Below are 25941 nucleotides of genomic sequence, written 5' to 3' on the forward strand. Positions count from 1 at the left end.
TGGCAAAGTGGGAGACATTAAACAAAAGTTTACTTCCCCTCTGATTAAGACTAGATGAATACCACACTGTATTTCCCCCCTACTTCCCTGGGTAATACTAGTAAATAGTCTACCTCTTTTCAGGAGACCAGGAAATCTCTGATAAGACTTCCAAATGAATTTTTGAAAAGTCTTCGAAAGACTTCTAAGAATGAATGGCATCTGTGGAAGTCATTAGGATTAGGGTGTAAACAGGCATTGACAGCTCTCTTGATAGTTTTACTCCTTAGTGTTCTTTAATGTATTATCCTCCCTGAATTTTAAATGAAGATTCCAGAAGATAATACAAAGAAGTTAGTGCCCAGTTAAATTTTAATCAATCTTGTGGTTCACTCCCCTTAACCTGTCCCAGGAAATACCAGTCTTTCTGAGACACAGTCTAATTTGTCCACAGAATTCAACTCTGACTCTTCAAACAACAATGTAATGTGGGATCATCGTTCCTACAAGGACGACAAAGGTCAAATGAAAGGAACACCGTGTTGAGACGGCTTGGAGCCTTGTGAAAGTGAGACTGCTGGTTTTTATGGATGTGAGTGTAAAACTCATTTTTCATGGAAACATATCTATCTTTAGATGTTAGATCTACCTACCACAGGGAGTATCCAGTCAAAATTAAGTGACTTCACAGAGATGGAAAGTGCTGAGATTTACTGATCACATCTAGGATACGTCATATTTCTTAGAGCTAGCTAGCTGTGCTTTTAGTATCATAATAAATGGCATCTCCCTTTTGTCTCCCTAAATGACTACCAGAGGCGTAACAGCTGTCTAAATGCACCAATATTATGACCTTCTGCCAGGCATAGATCCCAATATTCTTTTCCCAAGATAATTAACCCTCCCAACCTTCAGGGTTATATTTGCATCATGAAGCCAGCATTTTTTCTGCCTCAAAAGAGGGCATGACCCATGTTTGATGTGTTCATGTGCTTTGTAGCCCAGAGCCTAGTGAATGTGGTGTTGAATACTGTTGATAAATGCCATGTCCTTGTTGTAAAATAGGCAATTAAAGATGCAAATTCTCTCTTTACAATGTGATTACCAACCCAATGGTTAATGATTTGCATTTTACAATTTGCTATATGACAGGAACTATGCAGAGTATTAAAAATAATTACAGGCCCTGACATTCTCAAGAGATGTGTGCTGAGACTTTTACAAATTCCTTAAACCACAGATACCATTCTAGCATAGAATTTCTCTCATAAAGTTCAGTCAAGTATCACTAAAATCTTTTAATTGACCCCTTAAGACCTTTATAATTCTATAAATAGAAGACTAGACTCATTTATAAAGGTAATAATAAGAATTCTGTCTGGAAAATTTATTGAAATAGTTTGTGAATTGCCTTTCCTTATTTCCTTATGGATCACATGGTAAAAGCATTCCTGCCATGAGTCCAAGACACTGCCAACGTGGCATTCCCACTCCATAATTTATCCCCAAATCTATTTTGCTGTATAAGCATCTTCTACCGGGGGTGCCAAAAAAATCTACACAAGTGGACACTTTGGTCAACGTTGCTCAAGCAGTAGTTTGCCGTAATCAGAAGTGTCTGGACGCTGATGGTAACCACTTTGAGCACCTCTTGTAATTGCAGAAGTCAAACGTGACTTGTATTCATCTTTTGTTATTGGTAGATATTATCACAATTTTAATACAGTTTTTTTCCTTTCTTAAAATTGTATACACTTTTTTGGCACCCTCTGTAGTTCTTAGATTTCTTAACTTTCTCTTCCTTCCATGCCAACACTCTTCACTGGTTCGTTTTAGTTTTTTTTTTTTTTTCTCCATGTTTGTTCTTTTATTTAGCAGGGGCATTTTCTATAACATTTCCATAAACACTTACTTCACAAAAGTACCTGTGTGGGAAGATAGACCAAGAACCATAAAATCAGGCTAAGACGAGGATGCTTGGCAGTGGGTAGGCTCCGCGCAAGGAAAATGACACTCCTGCCAACCAGCCTCTTCGCGGGGTGTAGGAGTCAACTGTGCCCTCAGCAAAACTCAAATGATCACGTTATGTGGGCCACTGGGGTTACTTAGCAATAGTCAAAATGCACATGTTAATCCTCTGAATGCCAAGGGTCCTGTAATGACTGTTTTTAAAGTTCTAATATAATTTGTGAACACACATCCTTTTTCAGAGAGAGAGGGGGAGGGAGACTAAATTAGTGAGCCCTGCTGTGTGTAGGAACTGGGCTCCGTGCATTATGCTCTGGAGACATGACATCATTTAATTCTCCCTGTAACTTTATGAGGTAGGTGTATTATTCCTATTCTTACAAGAAACTAAAGCTCTGAGAAGATATAAACGTGTCCAACATTACACAACTAATAATTGGGTGGGAAATAATTCAAAACTGGGTTTTTCTGACCCAACAGTGTTATTTTCACTGGAACTTGGCTGTTCACAATGTCATCAGCTGACAGCATTGGTGTCACCTGGGATGTTGCTGAAAATGTAGAATCTCTGAGAAACTTAAACCAATGAATAGATAATTATAGAATGAAGTCTGTCAAGTCTTATAACTGCCTAGGAAAGAATGGAAAACTAAGAAACTGAGGCAGAGGGACTGAAAGGGTTGATAGAGTTGAATTCACTACTTAATCAGGTAATCTAAATGTTAACTCTGTTCGTTTTCTCTGGGATCTTTATAGCCCATCCTTACGTTGCTTTAGATTCCCTCTTCCAGATCTTCTCCCTTACTAGTCTCTCTTATCCCAATCAGTGACGTGACCCCAATGGCCCAGACCGGTCCTGGGGGTCATCTTTAATTATTCTCTTTTCATTGTCCTACATGTAATCCATCACCTCCAAAATAAATACCAAAAGTTCATCACACTTCACCATCACCACCCTCATCCCAAACACCCATCCCTTCCCCAGATGATCATATGGTCTCATAACTCACTATTCTTTCTTTCTCTACTCTTTGACTCCTGCCAATCATTCATTACACAGAAGTCAAAGTGACCATTTTAATCGTATTTTGAAGGAAATCCTTGTGTATTAAGAAGAAAGTTCAAGCCCCATGACCCAGCCACTCTTTGTACGGGCCTCTCTTTTGTTTACCAGGCTTGAGTTAACTTGGCCTTCCTTCTTTTTCTGGAGCGTGTCAAGCTCCTTCTTACCTCAGGATCTTCATACCCCCTCTGTCTGGAACGCTGCTCCCCCAGATCCTTCTGTGCCTCCTCATCATTCACATATGAACTCGAATATCGGCTCCTCGGAGGAGTCTTATGTGGGGGCAGAGCCCCAGAAAGCAGTTTCCAGGCTCTCGGCCTCACATGGAAAGGTGCTGGCTCAGGTAGTAAATGGCCATCAACTGTGATTGCATGGCCATCAGCTGTGGCTAGTTGGCCGTCAGCTGTAACCAGTGAGCCATTGGCCACTAATATAACTGCTGTGGCTACGCTAGCAGAAGAGGAGAGAGAATGGGGGCTAGCAAGAAGATGGCGGCTGGGCTGGCAAGTGTGGATGGCGGTTTGCGGACAGTGTGGATCCAGCCTCCAGTGAGAGTATAGTGCCGCCAGAGAGAATATAGTGGTATGACTCCCCTACCTATGGCTCTGTGGGTGTTCCTTTTTGGCCTCACCATATCCTGCGTTCTTATGTGGGGAGCGGGAGCAGAGACCCCGCAGGCCTCCCTGCATGACACCTTACCTGACAATTTTAACTAGAGCAGCTTCTCCTTATATCTGCCATTGATTCCATCACCCTGTTTTATTGTTTTATTTTTCCATAGCTCTGCAGCACGTTGGGTTTGCCAGGAAGCAGAGGTTCAGGAGTAATTTTGCAAGTGGGAAGTTCATTAGCTTCTCTTGATCATCACCTGAGGAAGGGAAGGAAAATAAGAGGATTGGGCAAATGGGGGGAAGCGGGCTACAACTGTGTTCTCAACAAAGGCCTCAGCCAAGCCCACAGTTAAATTCTGAAGCTTCACTGGCCCTTTAGAGATGTACCAAGTTTCAGCAAGAGGGGACAAGTTTTTATATCCCCACGTCAACCAGTTCCTGGATGCCAGCTGCCCCAGGGAGGCAGGGCAGCTCTGTTCAGTTAAGACAATTCCCAAAGAAAGCTGACAGCGAACACTATCTGTTTGCAGCACTCCCAGCTGCTTGGGGAGTATGTTGTTTTGTACTGAATGAGGACATAGGTAGCCCACACAGAGACCCCTCGTCTCCCCTCTCTTTTTTCCCCCTCCCTTCCCCTCCTCTCCCTTCCCCCCTCCTGCCTTGATAGCCTTAAGACTAAGAGGATTCACCTTGTGAAGCCAAAGCTGGTGTCAGAGAACACACTTCGGAGTAATTTCTTCCTTTAGCCTGGGATAAAGCGTAAGAGTGAACTGGCAACCCTTTCAGGGCTGCCACAAGCTTCAGAATATGATGGAGGAGTAAAAGAAATCAGATTTAATGACTAGAATTTCTGGAGCAGTGTAGAAATCAAGGGCTATGGTTCTGGGCACCAAAGGAATATTAAAATTTATGGAAGGTTCTGGGCCTCCACTGATATTTACTCTGTTTTACTCCAATCTCAGATTACATTTTAAGGAAAACAAAATGAAAAATTATATTCTTTAAACTCATTTATTAACTATGTGCATTTGCCAGTCAGATGAAAAACCTCGTGCCAACTTACTACCAAAAGCCAAGTGAAACTGAGGTTAGACTTTATATGTAATTACTTCAAGAAAACCACATATAAATATAGTGAATATTTTATATCTGGAACTATCTACTATCTGTATCAATGTACATTTACATATATAGATATATCAGCTGTCAGCTGATTTCCAGATAGTGAAGTTTGTAATATTCCATTGAAAATAATACTCTTCAAGACCATAATGTTTGTACTCAATTACTCGGACCAGTCTATCCAAAAAAACACTTCTAATAATGGCATGAGATATGTGGAAAATTTGTGAGAACAGCTAATGCCAAAATTAAACTGAAAATCAAGGCATCCAAAGTCCAAAAGGGCATTATGGGTACACTGGCAGCTGGAGTGTACCCGGCTCAGTTGCAAGGGCCAGCGCAGGATTTTCTCATCTACTCTTTTCCTTCTTCGGTTTCTGCAGGAACTTAAATACATTCTTTATCTAGATGACAGAGTCCACCTTCTGGTGTCTGTCTAGCGATTGGCTGCAGAGAAGAACCGAGTATTGAACTTGGCTGAGGAAATCGTGCTTTAGGTGACCTGTGACCAGTCGTCTGGTTTGTTCAGGGACACGAGCTGCCTGCAGGGAGGAGGCATTTTCTTCCTCCACAGCTGAATTTCAATGAGCAGAATCAGTCACCATAGTCAGGACACCCTATGCCCCGACAGGCTCCCGGGCTCCTCGGGATGAGGCCAGACTGGGGATTAGAGTGTGTTACATTTTATCTTAAACAAACACGGAGCAGCTGGCATGCCCCCAGGATGCTTTCTCCTGAACATGGAGGAACGTAAGTTAGGGCTGCACGGCCTTCTCCTTCCTGCCCTGATGCCTGATGCTCCTCTGAAATAAAAGGCATCTTCTTTTCAAGAGAGTCGTAGAAACAATGCATAACAATGCTAGTTATACATCGCACTAACATAATTAGCAAACAAATTCCACAGGTCATAAATTGCGAGTGCTTAAATTTCATCTTGTCCTTCCTTAAAAGTCAAAAGCCAGCATATTCAGTATAAATCAACGCCACAGTTTGGAGGACGGACAGGAGGTCAGGCTTAATTTCAGTACAGTCACCAGGAGAGCAAAATTCGAGGGTTCACGACAGATCCTGGTATGTTTCCGTTGTTACCTGATTGTGTAGTGTTGGGAAAATGTTTAGTTGCAGTAACCCCTTCAGTATCTATTACTCCTCCTAGGGTGTCTGATTCCTCTCAATTTATTTCACTGACAAAAAGCATGTTTTTTAATTTGCCTGCATCACTGAGACAACTGAGGAAAGGGGGAACACAAAATGAGCCCCATTACTTATAAATTATTGAAGCACGTTGTCAACAACGATAAATCCTGGTGACAGATGACAGCCTCCAAAGCACAGAGCATGCAGCCCAATTTTGGAGGCTGGTGGGGAAAAAAGAAGGAAAGAACATGACTTCTTGAATGGAAAATTGAAGAAGCCCCTACCTAGTTAGGTTTAGAATATGGAGTTGGGGAATCTCTTCACAATCAACCCCGATCAAAATTAACCAGTAAGTCCTTTTACAAATGGTCAGATAAGGTTTTATACCATTTCCATTGTTCTTGTTCTTTCTTTAACATATTATCTGGTTGGAAACTAGTCAACTAAAGTGATTTAAACAATATGTTTCAGAGGAAAAGCTTATAGGCACCAAATACAAAAACCTCTTACACCTTCTGTAAAAGGGTGTTAAAAAAAGGTATAAAACAAGCTCTTACTTTAACTACTTGATGAAATAAATATAAAGGATGCTGAATATTTTCATGGCATTTGTGTGAATCCCATTCTCCCTGTCTTCAGTTCTAACTCAACAAGCATCTGCTGGGGTCTCTCAATAACTTCCTGTCTGCTCTTTTTGAAACAAATATAGTCTTGCAAGGTATTTAGAACTTCTTGGCCAGCAAAAGGATAAGAAAAGAATGTCATTACTACGGTGTTAGCCACAATTTTTCTGTGGCATTAATGTAGCAGTTTATTTCTGTCCATCCACATCATTAAATGCCACGGGGCAGCTAGTGGTAATCAGGTATTTTGTTTCAAGAAACACCATGAGCTCCCCAGACTAACTCAGAATGGACTCAGGCCTCATGTCAAAGGGACACCGAGACCATCAGGTGTCAGGTCCAGCGCCGCTGGGTCTTGGGTGGGGAGGCGGCCTTCTGCTCTCCCAGCCTCAGCGACCTGCACCTGTATGACCCTGGGAGTGGGTGCCTCCTTCCGGCTGGCACCCCGGGCACCTCACTCGCCCACCCCAGGCCAGGCCCTGCCTCAGGGACGCTACCTTGGTGAACTTTATGACTCCAGAGACATCTTATCTCTCTTCTGTGTCCGCAGAGTGTGAGACCGGTGGCTCCAAGATGAATCCCACCCCCCAAGCCGAGCCATGGCAGACGCTTCCCAAAGGAGCTGCCCCAGGCTGGGCTAAGGAGGCCCCGCCAAGGGCACTCGCGAGGGCAGTTTCTCAACACTGACTCGGGACCTTCTAGCTCCGTGTCGACTGCTCCCCTGGTTCCTGTCTTTGGCTCTGAGCTTTGCTAACTGTGATTTCGGCTCTGGTTCCTTTCCGGTTTCTGCCTCCTGGCTTCCACCGTGTCTCAGTAGCGGAACTTCCAGCCCTGACCATCAGCCGTGTGGTTGATGGGGTTTGTTGCATGCGTTCCCATTAGAGCTCCTGCTCGCTTTTCCCCACAGTTCTGGGCTGAGGTCCGAAGGCCATTTCAAACTCCATGGTCTGGTCACGGACGGCGAGTCCTGGAAAGGAGAAAGGAGACCAGAAAAGCTTGTCTTCCAATGTTCTTTCCCTACCACGGAAAACAGACTGAAAATGCATTTTGCCCTTTGGGCTGCATATGTGTGTTATAAAGATGAATGTCTGTGAAGCCGGTGTGGATGGTGTGCAATGCAGCCCTGCAGAAGCCTGCCAAGCTATCGCCGTGACAACGCCCCCGCGGCAGGGAGAAACCTGTAACACAAGCTGTAATGTCAAGTATGGAGGCTGCGTGGTTTTTCTCAGACGCACCAAACTTCTGCCCTTCTAAGTGCCTCTCGTCTCCTTCAAATGAGCCGTTGTGGGAAACCATCCGTTATGTGACTGTTTCAGAAATTAATCCGGGCTCAAAAAAAGTGTTTGTAATGATCTTTTGGTATTTCCTTAAGAACTGATGGCACATTTTTTTTCAAATAATCTTAATGGTAAAAAAATCTTTCTCCTAGGAGGGTGGCCTTGAATTTAAAACTACCAAGTCTGGGGGACAAGTTAGCCATTTATCTAGGAAATATTGGAGAAAGAAAGAGACAGGGAGAGGGGGAAGGAGGAAGAGAGGGAGGGAGGGAGGGAGAGAGAGAGAGAGAGAGACTAATAATTATCAAAAGAAAATAACATTGCTTAGTAAAATTATATAGGTTTCAGGTGTACAATTCTGTAATACATCTTCTATATATCGCATTGTGTGTTTACCGCCCAGTCAGTTCTCCTTCCATCACCATATAGTTGATCCCGTTTACCCTCTTCTACCACCCCCTCCCCCCTTACCCTCTGGTAACTGCTAAACTGTTGTCTGTGTCTATGGGTTTTTGTCTGTCTTGTTCATTTGTTGTTTTCAGTAACCAATGTACCCCAGTAAACTGAATTAAAAACATTAAAAAAAGAAAATGAGACCTGATTCTAAGGTAACGAGGTGGATGTATGTGTGCTTGCTTACACGTGGGAGTGGGGTGAGTGTATGTACGAAGGACAGAAAGAGAGAGACAGACTGGCCTCCGTATGGCAGTTTGTTTTGGTAGAGTCGTGACTTGATGTCTCACCAAACAAAGAATGCAGATTTAACAGGCCATGCAAGCTACACCTTCCACTGAGTCAGGAAAATTTCTCAGCCTCAGTCTTGATTGGATGTGCACGTTGTTTTTTTTTGGAAACAGAGGACAGAACAGTTGTCAGACGGAAGGCAGAACGTCCCATGGGGCACACACACCACGGGAAGTCTTTCTTCCTCCTGGGATTCACAGAACCGGGTCATCATCTCTGACTTCTGCGGCGGCAGAAGACCAGCCAACCGGGGCTCGACGTGCAGACTTGCAAATGCTCTCAATTGTATTTTTGAGGAAAACGTTGCTTTGCAAACTGGTCAGTTTGCCCTGAGCTGCAAACTCTCTCTGTCCCCACCCCAACCACTGGTCCCTTTCCCCACGACTACTAGTCTCTATTTCCATTTCCCTTCCTCAGGCATCTCTCTGCCTCTAGAAAGATAAGCAATTATTTTCAGCTTCTAGCAGAATGCTGCCCCCTTAGGGGCCCTCCAAATGCAGTAAGTCTGGGAGAAGGTGGCTGATTTACAGATCCAGGGCTGCCTGGCAGGTACTATGGGATTCCACGGGACTGGTGAGCTTGGTGTAACTGGCTAGGGAAAAACCTGTATGAAAAAAAGAGGAATCAAAGCTTCTCCCCCTCCTCTGGAGGAATCCGATTGCTTCTTTCTTTCCCATTGGCAGATAATTCCACTTTTAGATGCCTACACAAAAGGCAGAAACCTTTTGCTTTGTGAATTCTAGTGTTTCCTAACTCATAGTGTGTGTGATTCCTGGCCAGTATTAAATGGGCTGAACTCCCTGGGTTTGCAATTATTGTCTGGATCCCCAGCGGGCTCTGCCTGTCACATTCTGCCCAGGACCACTTGAGGCTAAGTCAGGACTTAGGAGCTTAGTTGTGGCTCCTAATTCTCAGCGGTGCTATTCACGTGTCACCCTGTACTTGGCACAGGACCGCCAACTTGCCACATTTCAGCGACTGTTTTTGTGTATGCCAGAGTATTATTCTAAGGCTCCGTGTTCACGGTTTTCTCTCTCATTTAAATCCCTCTGGTAGATTTACTGCAATAGTTGAGAGTCGATTCGTTGGGTCAGTTTTGTTCTGTTTCTTAAAGTCTATTCAGTTTAACAATCATTTGTGAAATTCTTGCTCAGGACAGATATAAAAGCTGCAGAGGTCACATAAAAAGTTGAGACCTAGTTTACAATCTAATTGGGTCGATCGTTTAAGCACAAAAAGGAATGTGACACACTGTAGTGCAAAATACGTGCTTTAGGATACATGAAACCTTGCTCCTTTACTATTATGCTGTCAGCGGTTGGCGGTCAGGAATGGGAGACTGATGAGAAAAGGCACGGAAAACAAAAAGCAGGAAAGGGGCTCCATCAAACACTGCTATGCAATAAGCAAGTCCAGACCTTAATTCTGAGAGGACCCTCTGCTCCTCTGGCCACACTGGAACCCTCTGAACAGTGCTATGGGTTACTCTCTTTTCAGGGTGTCAGTGTGGAGAAGCTGTTATTCACTTTTCTAAGACTTTATTTTTTTAGTACAGTTTCAGGTTTACAACAAAATTGAGAGGAAGGCACAGAGATTTCCCATAGATCCCTGTCCACACATGCTCAGCCTCCCCCATTATAAGCATCACTCATCAGAGTGGAGCATTTATTTACCAAGTATGAACCTACACGGACACGTCATCACCACCCAGAGTCCACACTTACTTTAGGGTTCACTCTTGGCGTCGTACATTGTATGTATATGGACAAATGCATAATGACGTGTATCCATCATTATAATACCAGAGTATTTCCACTGCCCTAAAAACCCCTGTTCTCTGCCTATTCATTCCCAGACCCTGGCAACACCGATCTTTTTACTGTCTCCATAGCTTTTTGCCTTTTCCAGAATGGCATAGAGTTGGATTCAGACAGTATGTAGCCTTTTCTGATTGTCTTCCTTCACTTAGTAACATGCATTTAAGATTTCTCCATATCTTTTCATGGCTAGATACTCATTTCTTTGTAGTGCTGAATACTATTCCATTGTCTGGATGGACTATAGCTTATTTATCCAGGAACCTGCTATGAGGGAAACAGTTTTGTTCCTGTAATGGGGAAAACCCAGGTCTTCCCTACTAGGTCTTTCCTTCCTGTGTGTCTCCTGTACTACTCAGACAAATCACTTCACTTCCGACACTTCTGGTCACCAAATGTGTGGGAGTTTTCCCACAACAACAAGCAAGTCTCTGACACCTGCTGAGTGTCCAGGAGCCATGGGTAATTCTCAGAAGTCTTCCTGGGTCAACGCAGGAAGTAAAGGCGGACTGAGAAGGAAGATGAGGAATTCTCGAGGCAAGAATTCTATTGAACAGTTGAATATACATGTTTGAAGCTTAGAAGAGGGACTGGGCTAGAGTTTGATTTGCAAATCATTAGCATACAGGTGGCATTTGAGTCAATGCGAGTGGAGGAGGTTCCGGGGAGAATGTGTAGGGTGACAAGGGACCAAAGTCGAGAGCGAAACACTAAAACACTAAAGAGCAGAAGTCAGTGACATTTCCTATTGACCCAGAATTGGCACTAAGCCCTTAGTTTAGGTTTTTGAGATGTTTGGGATGGTGAGTTGGAAATTCATTTAGTTTGGGTTTGGTGTTATGTATTTATGTGGCTCATAGCCACTTACTTCCATGTATACTTAAGTGACTGCTGGCTGTCCTAGTACAGAAATGGCTTCCTGAATGTCCCTACCACGTACCATGCCACCTGTGACAAGAATTGTGAGAGAATGTGTGGCCAGAGGACACGTAGTGATATGAACATTGCACTTGGCACCAGAAATGCATAGGTAGCAAAGAATTAAGATACAAAATATTTGGAGCCAAAGGAAAAATCCTCCTATGGCAAATTCCTCCATTTATAAATCATATATGAAAAAAACTTGAAGTTTTCCCAAATTTGACAACAATCCTTAAGATGTGTACGATCATTCCTACGAGTTGTAAAACTGAAACTGTTTTAAACATTATCAATAAAATAAGTTTTATTAGCCGTACTAGAAGGCAGATAGGATTACTTTTCTGTTATTCCTATAGAAAATATTATAAAGACACTGTCATTATGAAGAATTAAAGATTTAAAGGATATGCTATCAAAATATGTTTAGGCAGTTACGTAGTTAAAACATGTCATTTATTTCTGTATTTCTGGATGTTTGTGGTTTTTGGAAGCTTTCTAAAATTTGTTATTATGATCTCAAATAAAAAGTAAATAGAAAAATCATAGGTTTAAACTCAACAAAATTACTAATTATATCAAATGCAATTTTTCTAACCACACCAAATAAAAAGCAGAGATTGTCAGATCAGATGAGATATCAAAAAATAACTACACACCATCTATAAGAATCCTACATTAAACATGACAAAGGGAAAGGGGAAAAGATTAGATAGACCGTGATAACACTAATTAAAATATATCTGGAGTTGTATTAATATCGGACAAAGTGGGTTCAAAGGAGAGAATATTAGCAGGGATAAGGAGGGTATTTTATAACGATAAAGGAAGAAATTCATCAGGGGACATAACAGTTCTAAATGTGTTTGTACCTATTAACAGAACTCCAAAATACATGAAGCAAACTGGTAATACTGGAAAAGGCAACAAAAAAAGAAACAGAAACAGAAAAGTCCACAGGGGGTGTCAGAGATTCCACTGCGCTCAGTAACTAACAGAAGAAATAGACAGAAAAATCACTAAATATACAGACGACTGGAACAGCATTATCAACATACCTGACCTCATCAACACGTAGAGACAATTCCGTCTAACTTCAGCAAAGTATACAGTTTTTACAAATGTACATGCAGCATTTACCAGATGTATTAGTTTCCTAGGGCTGCCATAACAAAAAACCACAAACTAGGTTTGCCTAAAAACAACAGAAATTTATTGTCTCACAGTCATTAGGTTAGGGTCCACCCTAATCCAGTGTGACCTCATTTTGACGTGGTTAGACCTGCAAAGATTCTATTTCCATATAAAGTCACATTCACAGATACTGGGGGTTAGAACGTGAACATATCTTTTTTGGGGGGAGACAAGTCAACCCACAACACCAGACGAGACCATATTCTGGACCAAAAAACAAGTCTTAATAAACATAAAAAGATTAAAATAATATAATGTACTTTCTCTGACCACAAGGAATTAAATTTTAAAAAATCAGTAACAAAAATATATTCGGAAGATCTCCAAATGTTTAGAAACTAAACAACACATTTCTAAATAACCCATAGATCAAAGAACAAATGATGAGTGGAATTAGAAATGGAGGTGAATGAAAATGAAAACGTATCCAAATCTGTTGGATCTACCTAAAGCGTTCCCAGGGGCACCACACACTTGTACTGAGTGCTTGCAGCATGATATGCTTACATTAGCAAACTAAAGGGCTTAAAATGAATGATTTAAGTTTGCACCCCAAAAAAACAAAACAAAACAAAAAGATAACTAGAAAGAGAATTGCAAATAAATCCCGAAATAAGCATTAAGGGAATTAAAATAGATAAGTATAGAAATCAATGAAATAGAAAACGGAAAAGCAATAGAGAAAGTCAATGAAATAAAAAGCCAGTCCTTTAAAAAATAAAATAAAATTAATAAACTCTAGCTAGACCGATCAGGTAAAGAAGAGAAAAACACATAAACTCCCTACTTCCTTAGAAGACACAAATAACCAAAGCTCAGCTAAGAAGGATTAGCGGCCTAGGTTACCCCCATACCTTTTAAAGAAATTGAATTGGAGTTAAATTTCCAAACACATACAGCTTTATAAGAGTTCTCTATTGATATTGATTTATATATTTTAATTTTTTTCTATAGTTGTTTTTATAAATCTTCTCTTTTGTGTTCTGGAGTCTCAGTATAATGTTGTCTAATGTGTCTTTTGGCATGGTTCCCATTGTGTTTCCTGAATCTGAGGAGTCATGGTCTTCATGAATTCTGGAAAACTCTCAGCCATACCACCAGAAGTGGAATGTCCACCAGTCACTCCTTACTTAATCAGAGTTAGGCTCATTTTTGGTCTACAACAGCCGACCATATTTAGACATCCAGCTCTTCCCTAGCTCAAATTCCAGTTCTCAGAGGCACTCAGTTACTGAGACTCTTTTAAATTTAGATAGACTCTTTTAATAAACCAACAATGCCCTGTCTCTAACTAGTGGAATATTGAAAACTACAATCGTAGACACATTTTTGAGTATCTGCTGAGTCCATGCCTTTCTTTGTAATTGCTCTCTCACTACGAACCCCTTCTGTTGTATTTGTACCCTATGACCCCTCTTCCCTTGATTAAGCAAATTGACACAGAGATGGGTACCTTGCCCAAACGGCATTTCCTTTCTTAGAATTTAGAATGAGCACACACGAGACTAAGTCACTTTAGAGAAGGAAAGAAGAGAAAGAAACCAAAACAAATGAAGCCAAGGCCTTTTGAAGGAAGAGTGCTAGTGTGAGGAGCAGAAAGTCCAACTCATGCCATCCCCAGAACTGACACTCTTCTTCCTGGAAGGATTACATTCCACTAAATTTGAATCCCCACAACAAACCACCCAGTTTACTTTAATTGCGGGTATGGTGATATCCTGGGTAAACCCGCAAATCAGCATCCCTATTGCAATCCCGTTTTCTAGTCATGCACCCTGACAGTGGAAGAGAACTGAAATAAACGTTTGCTTTCAGAATAGTGTGCTTCTCATAGAACTGAATGTGTTGATTACCAATTAGAATTCTAGATTCCATGTCACAGATCTTGTTTTCAGAGCTATAGCCTAGTACTTGCAGTTGTAAATGTATGATTAGTATGGGCATTAGATATTTTTAAACATTTACTCAGAGAAGTCACTGGAAGGATAATAAGTATACATGCTCCTTTTACCTCCTTTAGATGGTAAGGGGTCAAGTGTCCTCTAGCGCTACTGAGGACCACAGCGGCTCCCAGTTTGATTTGCTCAGGTGACCACAGGAATGGTTTCGCTTCCTGTTCTTCAGGCACAATAAAAGGAAGTAATAACTCCACTTTCTGAATGGGCCAGAGTGGTCATAGGAATGTGCTGGTAAGGCAATTGAGGTCTCAAATGATCAAAAGGAGTGGGAAGGGTCAAAGTGTGAGTCCTAGACGGAAAAGGAAGGTTATTATTGTTTTGAGAGATTGCGGAACGGCTGCTTGTGCTTCTCGGCGGTGTTGCCGATGTTCTAGAAAGAAGTGCTCACACGTTGCTGTCAATCCCCCAATTATTTTACCAACGACAGGAGCAGTTAGAGCAAGTCATTCACACAGATGCTGCTTGCAGAATTGGAGTTAGAGGCAATGAGCTGTTTACATATGCCAGCAAAGTCATACTAAATTCATACAATCTCAACGGCAGGTGAGCACTACATGCCAGGACCACAACGGGAGTCAGGAGAGGGCAAAGGAAAGAAAAGACCCGCGGTAGGTCCTGATGAGCTCAAATAATTCTCTCCCAGACGTTACAGTGAGGGCAAGCACCCCCCGAACCCCATCACCCCTCATGCTCAATTCCATCGTTCTCATAAATGGCCACACATAAAAGTATTATAACTTAATTGCTTTGCTTTGTTCAAAAGAAAAAAAAGTATCAAAAGTTTAATTCCTTACATTTTAGGTGAATAATAAATAATACGAAATCATACTCAATACACAACATTGCTTCTATAAATTGTCCTTTAGTCCCAAGTATGGTCCATTGAAGGGGAGAGGGGAGGATGGAGGCAATAAAAGTGAAACTAGTAAATAGAGAAGAATGAAGAGGAGAAAGGGAGCTAGGCAATAAGAGAGGTAGAGTAACAATAAAGGGGTGGCCAGAGGGCTCAGTTGGTTAGAGAGCAAGCTCTGAACAACAGGGTTCCAGGTTCAGTTCCCACATGGGCCAGTGAGCTGTGTCTTCTGCAACTAAACTGAAGGACAACTACTTGGAGCTGATGGGCCCTGGAGAATATTCCCCAATAAAACTTTTTAAAAAATGAAAAAAAAAAAAAAGAGTAATAATAAAGAAGTGAGATATACCAACAAAAATAAGAGAAACAAGTGTAGTGACTACTGATAACAAACACTTTTTTTCTGGTGAAAACTAATTATAAAATATCTCTCCTTCCCATTCTTTTTACCTCCCTCTTCAGTGAATTTGTAATGACTTTTTAATTTAAATGTTGACAATGGGAACATACAAACGTTTAATTTTTAAAAATGTTTTAAGTTTTAAAGAGTTGTAAAAATATAGTTATCTGGAAATTTTCAAATTCTAACAAGGTTTCATTTAACAAATTATACAAACTACCTCTTATATCATTTTAAAGGCAGCATGATACAATAATTTATAAAGTTGATATACTGAAGAAGAGGGGGGAAAGCTTTATTTCTTTTATCGCTTTCGAAGTTCCTATATCTTTTTCACCAGAAAATGGACTTTGAGCTTGTATTCAAGGGCATGTCAATTGTTGTCTGGGTCTCTCTGAAACAAAGGAAAGAAAAACAATTACTGCTTTCCAATGCCTGTTAGTTAAAACACACTGGAGCTCTTTTTCTCTTCTTTTCTTTTTTCCTTTCTCTTCCTTCCTTCCTTCCTTCCTTCCTTCCTTCCTTCCTTCCTTCCTTCCTTCCTTCCTTTCTTTTCTCTCTCTCTCTCTCTCTCTCTCTCTCTCTCTCTCTCTCTCTCTGGCAGAAGGGTTAAAAGGTGAGCCAATTTGTTTCTGTCAAATGAATCTGTCAAAATGTTAGATCAGGTGAGTGAACAAAAGGAAAACGTTACTGGATATCTGGCCATTACTCCCCATAGCCGTAATTAGAGCAATATTACTTAATGTTTGAAATCATCACGTAGAATTCATAGCAAATGTTCCATGCTACATTGAGATCATGCCTAGCGACTACTCCAAATGTCTCAACTATCTAAATTTTCGTTTCTTAATAGGTTAGATTTTCCTGCAAACTATAAAATTCTTATTTTTTACTGTCTTAAAAACTCTACTAAAATGTACACATAGTGCTGAGATTTTAGGTAGAGATTCTCAGCTCTGCAGAATAGGACACCCAGAGTGTCCCTTAGTGCAGACTGGTGCTCTCCAGGCCAAGTTTGGAAGGGAAATCAATTAATATTCTATCTCTTAGACCAGGGGTGTCCAAACTGCAGCCCGCAATTCAGTTTTTATTGGCCCGCAGCAAATTCCAAAAATATATTTAGTTTACTTAAATAAACCAGGTGAGGCAATACGTACTTCACCTTGAGTAAGTGGCCCGGCTGTTTGTGTATTTTACCGCATATGGCGCTTGGTGAAAAACGTTGACAAAAGTTTGGACACCCCTGTCTTAGACTAATATTTCTCACATAAGTAAATTATAAGCTCCCTTTAAAGGGAAAAATTTAGAAACAATCTGTTTTATTTTAATAAAAGCATAACATTACATATCCATTCCTTACATTTTAAATAATTATACAACAATGAATCCAAAAGGAATTTACGATGATATACTATACATATTAAAACAAAATGAGGAAAACTCAAATTTTCAACATTTAATTTCATGCTTGGTATTGGTTTTCTGAAAGTAGATCTCTGATGTAGAAAAATATAAATTCAGATCCAGTTTTAAAATACACCCTTTCTAGAATGATGGTTACCAGGGGTTGGGAGGTAGGAGAGATGGGGAGATGCTGGTCAAAGGGTACAAGCTTTCAGTTATTAGGTGTATAAGCTCTGGGGAGCTCAGGTACAGCTTATGGACGCTAGTTAATAACACTGTGCTGTGTACTTGAAATTTACTAAGACAGTAGATCTTAAGTGTTCTCACCACACACAAATAAAAAACGGTAACTATGTGAAGTGATGGATGTGTTAACCTAATTGTAGAAAATCATTTCTCACAGTATATATATATATATATATATATATATATATATATATATATGTCAAATCATCACACTGTGCACTTTAAAATATATACAATTCTATTTGTTAATTCAGCTTCAGTAAAGATGAAAAAACTTAAAAAATAAAATATACTTTCTCCTACCATGAACAAGCTTCTGTGTAGTATACAGAATAAAGCCTAACTCCTTAGCACAACATTTTATAGTCAGATCCCTTTCCAACCTCATGCTCCTCTATATCTCCACATGGCCTTTACCAACTTCCAACTGGATGGCGTTCCGTGTTTTGCCATCCTCCCAGAAAATGCCAGTCCTTGCGTGTGCGTATGGCTCCCCCACACTATTTTCTCAGCCTCCACTCTCCTCTGCCCACCAGCATTCTAAGTTTGCTCTAAGACTCAGCTCCGATGCCACCTGTTTCATAAAGGCATCTTCCTGTCCCCTGGACTGGAGAACTGCACCTTATGAGTTTCTAGAGCACATTGCTCATACCTGTTTTCAGGTTGCTTGGTATTTGTTATTAATATGTTAGCTATTTATAGACCTGTCTTCCTTACTGCACTATTAACCATATAAAAAAAAATTACAGCTATATTGAGATTAATTCACACTGTATATAATTCACCCATTTAAAGTGTGCAATTGAATGGTTTTTAGTATAGTTACACAGTTGTGCAGTCATGACCACAATTTTAGAACATTTTCATCACCCCAGAAAGAAATCCTTTACCCATTAGAAGTCATTCCCCATCCCCTTACCCCCAGCCCTATGCAAACATCAATTTACTTTCTGTCTCTATAGATTTGCCTATTCTGGACATTTCATATGAATGGCATCATCCAATATGTGATCTTTTGTGTACATATAAACCTTTCACAGGCAGAGACCAACTCCTATTCATGGAAGGAGTTGATAAGAAGGGTAGATGTGTGCCATAACAGAAAAATAATGGGTTTGCAGTCACACAGACCTGCGTTAAAATCTCAATCCTGCTATTTACTGGTTGTGTAACTTTGGGCAAGTCACTTCTTCTCTCTGAGTCTCAGTTTACACATCTGTAAAATAGGGATAACAATTTTTCTCTTGAAAGATGGTTGCGAGGATTAGAAATAGAATATAAAAAGTTCCTAGAAAAGAGGTTTCTCAATAAATGGAGGCTTTTATTTGTACTTATCTCTGTATACCCACCATAGCTGGCTAGTAGATGGTAATAGATATTGATTAACTAATTTATGGACAAGTGATGAAGAATTCTAATGCCTTTCCTTCAGAGTGCCAATGTACTTTCAATAATTAGGGGAAAGAGAGTGCTCCCAGGGCCACATCTGTCCTGGAAGATCTAAACTGGTCCCTTTGTTTGTCAGCCAATGTTCCCCTCAGAGGCTGGTCAATGGAGAGAAACAACAGAGCTAATAAACAAATCTAGGGTCTGTAATCAGAGGGCAAGTGACCGGGTCCTGGCCCTGATCCCGGCATTCTAAAGGCACTCTGAAAAATCAGCTCATCCATCTCAACGTCTAGTTTTCATTTATATATACTTCTTCATCAAATAATTACTGCTGCTGTCCCTATTACAGTACAAACGAAGCCTAAATCACACCAGAAAAAACTATTTGAATTCTCCTTAAGATAGAAAAGCAATGCCATCTGAGTCACGAGTAGAAAGAAGCACAGAAAGGGAAAGGCATAGAATAGGTGTTGATCCAAAGGAACGAAAAGTCCAACCACCACAAAACAATTAAATGAGACCTAGAGAGTCTAAATAAATTAGGAAGCTTCACAATGAGACCCAGAAGGCTCTTTACAGGAAAGAAAGGAGCTAGCATACCAATCCAATTCCCCAAAAGAAAGAGAAGAAAGAGACAAAAGAAACAAGTCATAGTAAGTTTAGCTGAGTCATGCTTATAACAGAGGATGCAATGATCGAATCAACAGCCTGGAAGAAATTGAATAGTCTGCCTTAAAACAAAAGGGTACACAAGTAATTCAATCTCTATAGAAATGAAAAATGGCAGGAATTTTAAAGAAGGAGGGATCTAATTTCCAAAAGATGGTAGTGCAAGTTACATGAGTTTTCTGTAGGACTTCTTTTTTTTTTTTTCACAGCCAATACCTTGCAAACCATGAGAATAATTAAAAATATGATCATTTAATTTGGCAATTGATTATTGAAGCAGTTTAGTTTAACCAAAAGAAAGAATAAAAAACAGAAATGATTTTGGAAACTTGCTATTGCAACATTTTTTTTTTTATAAAGAGCCAGACAAATTAATTACCTTCTAGTTGGAAACAATGTGTGAAATTCAGATGGAGAAATATCAAATTGGTGTGTGGAAATCGCTTGAATTGACAAATTCTAGCCCTTACAAGTAGGCAGAGGAAAATTTCAAACATGGCCATGAGGTAATACCCTTTATTGGCACAGAAACAGGCTGACCGTTCCCATCTCAAATTGCTCTAGTTCTTTACCCTTTCCCAAATAACTTATCCCATGATGAGAGAATGCTTACCTTCTGATCCAAAAGAAGAGGGCCAGTAAGTTTTTCCATCCACTTATCTCTATAAAAATAAGACAAAGAAGAAAAATATATCGATTTTTAATAGATCTAGTTCCTATACCAGTGGCCTGCTCACATATTTCATAAACAAGTCATTTTAAAACCTCATGCTATGACCTCACCTCCCTTTTGTGTAAACAAATATCCTCTCGGGACATGGAGACACCTGAGACTTTGTTTCTATATCAAATGCACACAAGTGAGAACAGCTCCCAAACTCTCCAAGGATATTTGCCCACTGTAAATGAGATACTCTCTGAGTATCGAGACCTGAAGAGTGATGCATGTATTTTTCTCTTGTCATTCCAGATTCCATCAGAGGTCTGTTGAAAGTGTTTTCTAACAGATTCAATAGTGAGGGTGACCTGAAGAACAGGCCCAACGGGGCTCCAATGCTCAGTGGTCAAGGAGGGGAACCAAGGCCTACAGATTTGACTTGGTCTTTGTTTATGTAAGAAACTCTCAAGACTGAAACCCATTTTCAATACTGAGCATCCACAAAAGGAATCCCTCTAGTGCTGACAAGCTTGGGAATTGGGAAAGAAGAGGGAACACTGAGGTGACAAAATATTGGCTTTCAGTATTACACTAAGCATAACTGAGGAACCCAAATCCAGGCCCCAAATAACCAACATGATACTCATTGCAAGAAATGAACAAAGCACAAACATCCTCCAGTGTAAAATGGCGGAAAATTTGTTCTGGTTCACCAAGCTTCCTAATTCTTTTAATATTCACAATTATCCTGGTTCTTGCATTGAATGCGCTTATTAAATTTCTCTCTGACAGGCCGCACAAACTTTAAGCCTTAGTGGTTGGATTTGTTTTTGCGCCCTTAACATTCCCCAAAAGTTTTGTTTCAAGAACCAAAAGTCTACTGTCCTGGCTATTAGTCACTAGTCTCTTGTCGTATGTTGGACCCTTCCAAGGACTTACTCATTTACCCAAGTGAAGCACAACTTTTTTATTTCTCTCTCTAGCTTAGATTTCTAACCACGGGAACAATAACATGGTACCTATAATCTGCCGTAACAGGGTTAAAGTTCTGCAAACATTAGCTCATGGAGATTCTTCTGAACAAGTATGAAGAACTGTTGTATATTGGAAATGCTATGTATGACACATATGCTATGTACAATAAAACATGGATGTAGAACATTACAGTATGTCTGCCTAGTGGCCAACACAGCTGAAGGGCATAATTACATGTACGCTCCAGCCTCTGGATTCCCTGTTACTGCCCAAGTTCCTTTCCACTTCTCAAGACCGAAGAACCCAATGGTACATTCAGTTTTCCCCTTATCATCAAAATAGTTTATATTAACAAAAACTCAGTCCACCAAAAGGCTATGGCCTGTGACTCAGATATTTTTAAAACTGACCAAGGTATCCTCTGGCATCTCAGATCCCTATTAGCCCAGGATAGGTATGGAAATCGGACTTACTACTTAATATTATAAAGGTTAGCTTAATGGACAATCTAAGTCAATTAGTAAAAAGGGCAGAATTGTAAACAGGGGAAGTAATATGTAATCCATTCTATGTCCATTATCACAGGGCTCAACTCACTAAGACGTTGGCTTTTTGCTGCCGTAAGGATACAAGGATTCCACCACCAACTGAAGTATTGGACTGGATCACCTCTGCTCATTTTCTGAGGAAGGCTGTGTGGAATGACAGAGGAGTTTACGATTTTAATCCCCTACCCTCCAAAAACGCTGGATTCCAGTTCTGTCTGCTATATAATATTGAACAAATGATTTAACCCTTCAGAGTCTTGGTTTCTTATGATAAGATGGGAATAATTACACCAACCTTAGAGAGCTGCAAATGCTTTTGTTGTATTCATCACATTTTGATTTGTTTAGAGTTCTGTCTCTGAGCTTCTTGAGAGCAGAGACTGCGTCCTATCCATCTCCCGTTCTTGAAGCCCTAACACAAGCCCAACAAGTAAGTCGTTTGATAAATTTGTTGGTTAAATTGTAAACTATTTGCACAGCTATACCTTTTTCATAACAACATACTGAATAACATTTTTGTAAAGAAAAAAACTCGTTTTAAATTCAGAGGGTGTAGTGGATTAGATCTTTAGAAAATATTCAGCCTCATTCCTGTCCTCAATGAGAGAAGTACATTTCCTCACCTCTTGACTTTAGGCTTTGGGCATGTGTGTCGCTTTGGTTAACAGGATGTCTACGGACATGACATGAGCAGAGGGTTGAACTGGGCTTGCACGTCGGGCTTTCTCTCCTGAACTCCTGCCTTTCACCCTGTGAATAGCTTGTCTTGAACAGCCACTAGTCCAAGGAGGATGAGAGACACTTGGTGCCAAGGAAAGCATCCCAGGGCCAGGCTAGATCAGCCAAACCTCAACTGACCTTTAGACGTGTGAAGCAGGAATACTTATTACTCTATGCCACTGAGTTTTGGGTGGTTTGCTAGACAGCATTACTATGGTCTAACTAATTAATAGAGTTGGTGTTCCCTGAAAGAATATGCACTATTTGCTAAAGCATTAGCTCTCAAAGTGGACTATGCTTTTAAACGACTGAATCAATTGTTTATTGAATTCAGTAGATTACCAACTAATGTAAATGTGTTCTTTATGTGATGTTTCCAGTGGTATAGGATTCAAATTGAGGACCTGAAGGCAATTTCCTGAAACAAGGTCTCCCCATCCCCCTGGCCCAGGCAATATTTACCATGAGATGTTCTGCTTGAAATTTTGTTTAAGTGAGAAGGTTTCCCTTTTCCATGGTCCGTCACCCCTGAATGCCTGGTGCTGGCATTTTGGGCAGAAATATCTACAAACCAGGACCAAATCCTTTTTTCCTCAGGCAGCAGAGCATAGAGAACTCTCCATGGGACCATGATGTGGGTTAAAGGAGAGATGGTGGTGACCAGGACTTCCAGCCACGGGACTCTGGGCGCAGTTTGATAATTTGCATTTTTAATAAGTTGCCAGGGGATACTGATACCAACAGCGACCGTGCCCGCAGATTTCAGATTAGATAAGTGGAAATAAATTTTTGAAAGAAATTTACCAGCCTCAAGCATTCAACAGGGCATAGGCATCAGTCAGTTTTTTTACAGAGATGGAAATGGAGATAAGTGGCAAACTTGGTCAGTTAATTAAGTAGCAGTTGGTTAAGAAATCTCCTACTTTCTACCTCATATGGTTGCTGTAAATTTTAAATGAGGTTATGACTTTTAATGAGGTTATGACAATGTCTGGTATATGGAAGTACTCAATAAATATTATAATTATTATTACTGCGATTACTATTTTAGTGTTTTAATTAATTTTAAAACTCACCCAGCACAGCCAGTAATTACCTCTGTATCTCTGTGTAAGTTATTTAATCACTTGGGCACTGAGTTTATTCATCTGTGAAATAAAGTGGTTGGAACAGATGATATTTAATGTCTTTTTTCTAGATCTAAAAACCTCTAGTTTTACATTAACAGGAATCGATCACATCTGTCTTAACTAAGGTTTTGTACTCACTGGGGTAGGGGGGACGCCTCTTTCTGACCATAACTCTGGTGTCCTGAAAAATCTTGTTTCTTGTTTGTCTTAGCTAAATTTTCCTCCTGTGGAGAACACTTTTTTCAGACAAAGTAGATTGGACTTTACGTCAGTTTCTAGCCCTATTTATGCCTGGGAACTTAGAACTGAGGTACTATAAAGAGAAAAACCCAAACTGGAAAGGTTGTATTTTCTGTTTATAGGGTCATACTTTTCCCATTTGGTTTCTCTCTGAGGCTTTCCTCAAGAAAACGAAAGCCCCCTTAACAGAAGTACTACAGGAAGGAAGCCCCTACTGTTTTCATGCTATGGGTCTAATTACAATAATACGATAGATTGTTTGCCATACACTGAAGAGAGGAAACTTCAAGTAGTTCCGGGTTTAGATACTGCAAATAAGTCAGTAAGACACCACTGACTTCACTGAAGGATTACTCTCTAAAATTCCACGTAATGGCAGTTTCACTATCAGCATAACTTCACGTCTATCATAAACAGTAACTTAACGACGACAAAGCACATCAGAGCAGACATAAAAGCACCCTTGCCAAATGGTGAACTTACCCCTGACTATCTGTTGGCCTTCTTTTGAAAAGTGCTGACTAAGGCTTTGGCCGAAAGTCCCGCTTTTGCTGCAGGGAATGTGCTCGCTGAGCACCCTGAATCTCGCTGCCTCTTGTCTATAAGACAAGCCCTCTGTGTCCTGCATCGCCAGGGTTCCCACTCTACAGCACCTTTGTTTTCCGCACACAAAGGCGCTGTGTTTCTCCCGTGGTAGGAACACCAAAGCCGCTCTCGGTCCCGCGGCCAGGCCCTGTCCGTCTTGCACGTCCATCTGCCCATGCACACTCTCCATTCCTTCTTCTCCTGCGCTGCCTGGAGCCGACTCCTACCAGGCTCTCCTCCATTTCAATGAAACTGCTATGTCTTCTCCTCGTGAACTTCTACATCGCCAAATTCAAAGGTCAATTCTTGGTCCGCGTTGATTGTCCTCCTGTTTGAAATGCTGTCTCCATGTGGCTTCCAGACCCTACCCTCTCTGGCCTGTCCTTCGACCTCATTGGCTGTTCCTTCCTGACCTTTCCTGAATCCTCCTCATCTTCCTTACTCCTAACATTGGACTCCCTGGAGCCAAGTCTTCAGACATCTCCTCTCTAGTTACATGTAGTCTCTAAATGACCTCAGCCTTCCCGTGGCTTTCAGTACCGTCCGTATGCAGATGAATCCAACATGCCTGAGTCCAGGCCTTCCCTGCCCGTTCTTTCTACAATAACACCCCTCCCTGTCCTGTTCTGTTCCCCTTCCCTGTGCTATGCCTTTTCCCAGCACTTACTTTGCAGCAGGGACTTTATATCATATATCCATTCATGGATTTGTCTATCATGCTCCCCCCCTGACTAGAATGAGAGCAGGATTTGGTCTGGTTCCTTTCTGTATCTCCAGGACCCGGAATAGGATCTGGTGTGGTAACATTAGGGACTCAATAAGTATTTGTCGAGTGAATAATTAATGTTAAAACTCATTCTTTCAAATTGTTCAACACCCATTTCTTTTATGTAACAGTGCCAGGCAGGCAATAGCTGTAGCTCTCTGACTAGGAGGACAGCGGGCTGCCCGAGTTACTCACTACTCAGAATGCAGGTGAAGGGACGCAAGAGAGAGAGCCGAGGGGCACCCTGCAGGGGGCGCTGGGGAGAGGCAGCAATGCTAATTCCTGTCCAAACCCGGGAATGGCAAAGCCAGTGCAGTGCAACGCAGCGGCTGGTACTGGGGTGGGGAGCGTGGGAGGGGAGGGCCGCTGCCTAAGAGCACAGCGTCCTAACTCGCAGGTGAAGCAGGAGCCTCCAAACAGCACTGGAGCTTAGCCAGGGGGCCTATCCGATGTTCCTGAGCAGAAGGAAACGTGCAAAGCGCACAGGAGACCTACCACCTTCATGCCTGTCTCCTTCATCTCAGTGTCGGGTCAGATCCTGGCTGCCTGCAGATGGGCTGACGCTCGATCCCGTGTCAGGGGTGGGGTGGGCTGGGCAGGTACTGTGGGTGATGCAAAGCTAAACGAACAAAAGTTCTGCCCTGGAAGTGCCTGCAGACATAGACGAGATGGTAGGCAACCCATGGAAGTAAGAGCGTTACATAACATGTAATGTGCTTGTGGAACCGTGGAATCATAGCAAATTATATCTGTAAAGGAGGCTATTTCTGGATTGTGTTTAAATATAGAACTAGTCTCTTGGGTACAAGAAAAAGAACAATTTACCAGTCACAAAGCTCTTCATCTGCAAAACGCAGACTTTAAACCGAGTTCATTTTTATGTTTCCTTTCAGTTCTAAATTGCTGATTCTTAATTCTCAAACGTGTAGCGCTATATAGATACACAT

At 41.1% G+C, this 25941-nt stretch overlaps 2 long non-coding RNA genes across 4 annotated transcripts in view; one reads left to right on the forward strand and one right to left on the reverse strand.

Moving 5' to 3' along the window:
- The window catches only part of LOC109457120 (uncharacterized), a 20349-nt gene extending 11957 nt beyond the window's left edge, over positions 1 to 8392 (forward strand). Inside the window, exons 3-4 of one of the 3 annotated variants that reach the window (XR_012495437.1) lie at positions 434 to 571; positions 7054 to 8392. This is a non-coding gene — a long non-coding RNA (uncharacterized LOC109457120). Of the gene's footprint in view, positions 1 to 433 lie in introns of all 3 variants that reach the window. The other 2 variants (XR_002138963.2, XR_012495436.1) reach the window with 2 other exon arrangements.
- On the reverse strand, positions 7347 to 25941 carry LOC109457121 (uncharacterized). The gene is made up of 3 exons (XR_002138966.2): positions 25490 to 25941; positions 19986 to 20034; positions 7347 to 7470 (listed from the first exon to the last, which is right to left on the reverse strand). It is a non-coding gene; the product is annotated as an uncharacterized LOC109457121 (long non-coding RNA).

Source organism: Rhinolophus sinicus, linkage group LG04 (genome assembly GCF_036562045.2).
Source record: "Rhinolophus sinicus isolate RSC01 linkage group LG04, ASM3656204v1, whole genome shotgun sequence".
Taxonomy (NCBI): Eukaryota; Metazoa; Chordata; class Mammalia; order Chiroptera; family Rhinolophidae; genus Rhinolophus; species Rhinolophus sinicus.